The following is a 5,713-nucleotide window of genomic DNA, read 5'->3' as shown; positions in this document are numbered from 1 at the left end:
TGTTCAACGCGAGGCGTTTTATGTGGTCTCTGTGTGTGATTTAACAAAAAACTCTATTTGTTAAGGTCGTCAGACACTTAAAACCGTGCTTCCTCAGGCTCTTTGCTGAGAAGCAAGGGGTGTGTGTGTGATCTTGTGTTTGGATTCGTTCTTGAAACAGGCTTGCCAGTTTTCCTGTGCTTCCTTTGGTTTACTTTTTTTATTTTTTCACCCTCTTGTTCTCTTACTTAAGAGTTAGAGGTGTTATGTTGTGATTGACAAACACCCGACAGGGAATAATGTGAACTGTGCCAGTTTCTTCCTTCTGAAGGGTGGTGGTTTCCTTTTTTTTTTTTTAGTATAGACTAAGGTCTTGTGTTTTGCTCTTACATTGGGAGAACTCTCAAATGTCTTGGTGCTGATCAAGATACAAGGAGTTGCCCCGATGTAGTGCCCAAACCACGTACAACTTCAAATCGTCCCTCTTCCCTTTAAAATAATATTTTGAAGTGTATTGGGTACATACAAAGTGTATTGTATTGCACCAGCTGCATCGTAGGGTCATGGCTGTACGTATCGTCCAGGGAGGATCAAAATAAGTTATTTTTGTGCTGTACCATATCTTATGACAGGATCGTAGAGCAAGGTGGCTGCTGTTGTCACTCAGATTTGTATTCCAAAAAGTTAAGGTGTTTTTGATTATGTTGTATATCATGATTTAGCAATCCTACTGTGCTGCAGCAGGAACTAGGAGGAGGTACTCGTACTGTTTACGTGATGAAGGTCCTCATATTCTGTGGGAGCATTGAGGAAAGGAGTGGTTCCCATGTTGAGCAGAGTGGGATAGGATGCCAGTGTTGTAATTTCTACTGTGAAAAGGGATCTCTAAATGTGTAGGTGTATTGCATGAGTCCTTTTGTTCACGTGCGAACATGATAATTAAACTGCATCCGATTGTGAGGTGTTCTGTGATTAGTTTCAGAATTATTTAACCTATGTAAGCTTGCTTGTGTCATTGCTTCAGCGAATTACTGACATCATCAAAAACACTGCATCATGGAACTGAGGCTGCAGAAAATGACTTCTCAGCTGGGATTCATCTACCTTTTCTGGAAAATAATTGTCTCAAGTGACTTAAGTTCTTCCATGTCTTTCTAGTGTGGTTCAGCTATGACCAAAGCTGTCTGGTCTTTCAGGTGATTGCTTGAGACAAACAATCTGATATCATTTTAAGAGAGTCACGCTGTCACTATTTATTGTTAATGGACCCGTCATTGAAAAGTCCCAGCCACGTCTATTTTAATATTTCTCCACATCTCTGCTTTACTGTTACTTGACACAGTGGACCCTGGATCAGAGGTGGACTGTATGAAAAAATAGCCTTCTAAAATCTGTCATATATGACTTCTCTCTGATTCAAACTCTTTATCTGGCAGTTACTGAAGGTGCAAAAACACTTCGGTTGAAATTAATTGCAACCTTCTTGTAGATTAGATTATCTTCAGATATTGAACCATAATTAAGTGTAACATTAACGGCTGTAGCTTTAAAAGAAGAGAGACAGATACAATTGGTAATGGCTGCAGGATTATGGGATATATTTTAGCTTCAGGAAGGTATTTTCTACTCCTGTCAACAGTGTTTCTCACTGAAATTTTCTCAGTGTTTACTTTGGTGAAGTTGTCATTCGCTGCAGACCATACTAAAATCTTTAGGAGGGGAGAAAAGAAAATGCCTTTTTAGTGTGTGAATTTTAGCACGAGTGAGAGATAATACAAGATGAGAATAGGGTCTGCATAGAAAAAAGCAGAGTCAAATGAAATGTGGAATAAAGTGGGAAAGAATGATGTTAACTTGGCATCTTTTAACATTTACATGACTTTGAGTAGTTCAGAGTAGTGTTTTGTGAGCACAGAACATGACCAGTGTCACCAGAAAATGAAGCATTTCTTAAACCAATTTCACATGCTCTAATAACTACAAGAAAAATAAAGCTATCCCTTCAAATTACCCTTTACTGTACAGGTTTGGAACTCTTCTATGATTATGGTAGAATAAAAGATTTCCTCAGAGTCTCCCTAAGCTGTTGCCACTCAAGCAGATGTTGATACGGATTTATTTTTTTCTTTAACTGAGAGTGTGAGTTTGAGGGACCAGCCTTCCTGGCTGTATCTTTATTGGTCTGCTGCAAAACTAAATTATCCATTAACCATCTTTAACAGGGTGCTGGTTTTACATTGTTTGTTGTAGTGTGTCCAGCTATCAGCTTTTAAGAAGTCCAGTAAGATCAAAAACGTATTTCTGAAAGCTAATGTTCAAAGACCTAGTCTAGCAAAAACTGTACTAATTAAAAAGCAATGTGCTTTTTTTCCATTCAACCAATTAGATTTTTTTTGTTAAATTAACCTTTGAAACTGTGTTTTATGGAGTTGTGATCTGTAAGGAAGATGGGCAGTGTTTGTCCATTTTTCCTATGCAATAATTGGTACCAAAGAACTCGTCACTGTTGGGTAATGTAATGATACAAACCAGCTTTGTCATACCTCACTATTGCGAGTCCTCATTGCTGAAATCCAGGGCTAGGTATTGTTGAGGTATTCTAAATTTTCCCAATAAAATATTTTAAAAAACCCAGCTATGTGTTTCTTCATGGTAATGTGGAGAGTCATCCAGTCTGAAATGAGAACAGGTCCCTTTGAACTCCCACAACTCTAACGTACGTTATTTCTCTTGTGGGAAGGCAGCAGGTTAGGGCCTCCTTGTGCCTGGTGTGCAAACCAGCTTCGTCCTCTGCGTCCCCCTGCTGTGCCCTGAGCACAACGCCTATCTTTCTTCCTCATCTCAGTGCTGTTCAGTCTTCAGGCACAAGGGAATTAACTGGATAGAGTGTGTGCACCAGTTTTATGCCGTGTTCTCAAACTTCTCTTTCAGCCTGCGCCTTTGCCTTTCTAGCATAGTGCCTTTGTTTCTCCCCTTTTCTTCTCTCTTACATAAAACTGCCTGATCTTGAGATCAAATTTCAGATTTCTGTGATAATTTTAAGTAAACCTAGAGGAATATGACAACTCATCTAAGAACCAAATCTGGTTCTGTAACAATTGCCGAATATGCTCTCAGTTGTGAAAGCTGTCTCTTTCCGTGGAAAAAACATTCTGAGTTTATTTATATTTTAATGTTAATTTTTTCAGCAGTAAGGAAGGTAAGTATAATTTGCCTATCATCCTTAAAGGGGCAGGGAAAAATCTTGTATTGGTTTTAATTGCAATATTTTATCTGAAAGCAGCTCAATGTCTATGCAGATTTCTTTGTTCCGAGCCCTTTTCAGAATTTTTTTCCAGGCAGGTTACTGTCTGCGGGGTTGGCCCATAAGAAGGATGAGTGGTTGGTGAACTGAGAGTGATAAAGACAAAGCAAAAAGTTCGTCTTGGTGTCCTCCTGTTTCAACAGCAACAATCGCAGCTGGTTTTGGCATAATTTCGGCGTTGATCTAGCCTGGTGCTGTAGAGGAAAGAATGCTGAGTGCCACAAGTGACCTCAGTTATCTGCTTGAAACTGGGAGATGATTCTGAAACTGGGAGAAGAGAGCTTTTGTGCAAGTCATACCTTGTGAGGGATATGACCCTCTTTGAGTAATCAATGTTTGACTATATTTGAGAATGAATTGATAAATATATTGATTAGGATCTGTGCCTGTTTCTCCTCCCATATTTCGTTCCTAATATCGGATTTGGAACTAGATAGCAAGAATGACTGTGACCAGTTGTGGAAAAGTTTCACATCACATTTATTTTTCTTGGTTTTTTACATAATCAATCTTTGTCTTTCTCTTTCAGACAATTCTGCATATATGGGCTGTTTGGGTGTGTATTTGTAGGTTTTTTTCTCCATTCTTCCCTTCCATTTCTTTATGTGAAAAACATGTTTATAGATCAGTTGAATGCTAAGGAAACAGCTTTTTAAACTTGGATTCAACCCCCTGATTCAAATAGATTTCAGTTCAGATATGTTGTTTAACCAATAATATTTTTGGTACAGCTTTGTGAGCTGCAAACACTTCATCTGGATTCAGCAGTAGGGAAAACGGGAATGGGGACGTGTAGCTGACTTTTACTAGTAGTAGTGTTTTTAGATAAAGTAGTTTTTTCAGATAAACAGCTGAAAAATTAAGATATTTTAAAATAACTTTTGAGACCCTAATATGTACAGCCTCAACTTATGGCGAAGCTAAACAGTTTATTTATGCAATAAGCTCCCCTGTTTTGCTTGAAAAAGAGGAGGGATTAAGGCATTCTAATCATAGCCTCTTTTAATTTTTTTTGTCTTAAGAACAAAAAAAAAAAAGGAGGAATTTATTTTGTCACTGCCTTCCATGTTCATATGGTGACACCTGTCATGGAGGGAGATGTAGTTCCAGATGCTGTTTTCCCACAGTTTTTGAAGTCTGATTTCATGTGATCTGTTCTTCCTCCTGTTGGGGTAGGATTCACAGGCCATTAAAGGACTGCAGGAATGTAGCGTAGACATTGACTTGACACCAGTCTTTTGTTCACTCTTTCATTTGCTTGGCAGCTCTTTGTAGAGTTATGAGCAGAAATGAAAACAGATACACTGCGTGCAGTGCTTGAGTATCATAATACAGAGAGGGAATAACATGAATTATTTTTGCAGGGAGTGGACACCCTCTGATATGATACTTTTATTTTGTGCTGGGCCTATTTGGAGCTGAAGGTGTAGGCTTTAGGAACAGAGCTTCTGAGGCAGCCTGTGATAATAAATAACTTATTTTCTGTTTTTCATTTATGTGTCAAGTTTCATTGGAAGTGCTTATAATTTATGAGTTTTATTTTCTCTTTCTCATGTATAACATTAGTGTTATGTGGTCACATGCTGATTTTAATCAATAGGTTCATAACAGTTTTCTGAAGTTGGATTTTGAAGGCAGATGCTTCTCCACCAGAGTGTCTCTAGGTGATAAGAGGATGTTACTGTCTGTCTTTACTTCTCAAGATGCTTCTGTCCAGCAGATGAGTTCTGTGTTTTTAGTGATGTGGGTCTGTTTCAGATTAACTTGGACCCTGATGGTCTTCAATAACTTTCAACTGGATCTTCTTTAACACGGGTGTTTTTATTAGTGTCGTGTGGTGTGAAATTAAGGCAAAGGTCGTGTACGTATTGTCCCTTTTATCAGATTAATGCAGTTTGTTGCATCAAATGCCAAAACAAATGGGGAGGAGTGTGACAGGTTTTGAAACTGCTGAGCAGTAAATGTTAAACTTGTCTTTCACAACTGTCTGAGGGACAAACACGGTTTTCTCCAGCACAAATAGTTTTCCAGGGCAGCAAATACATACTTAAAACCTAAACTTCACGGATATTTTAGTACTGTAATGCAGAACAGAGAAAGGGCTGTAAGACTTGGCTCCATTTTGCAGGTTATCAGGCAAAGTTTCTATATTTGCAGCTTCACAGGAGCGAGCACCCCTGCCATGTCGGAGGGCCGAAGGGCAACCGTGGGGTGTGTGTGCATACGTCCGTGCAAACCAGCTTGTTTATTTGCTGTTATTTTATTTCCTTTGTGCAGATTCGTCGAAGGCGCCTTGCTCGGTTGGCGGGGGGACCATCGTCCCAGCCGACGACGCCACTGACGTCACCGCAGAGAGAGACCCCCCCTGGACCACCCATAGTAGCACCAGCCCCGGGGCCATCCCATAGTCTAGGCCTAAATGTCCACAGC

Source organism: Pterocles gutturalis, unplaced genomic scaffold, assembly GCF_000699245.1.
Source record: "Pterocles gutturalis isolate BGI_N339 unplaced genomic scaffold, ASM69924v1 scaffold3007, whole genome shotgun sequence".
Lineage (NCBI taxonomy): Eukaryota > Metazoa > Chordata > Aves > Pterocliformes > Pteroclidae > Pterocles > Pterocles gutturalis.
This window is presented reverse-complemented; position numbering follows the sequence as displayed.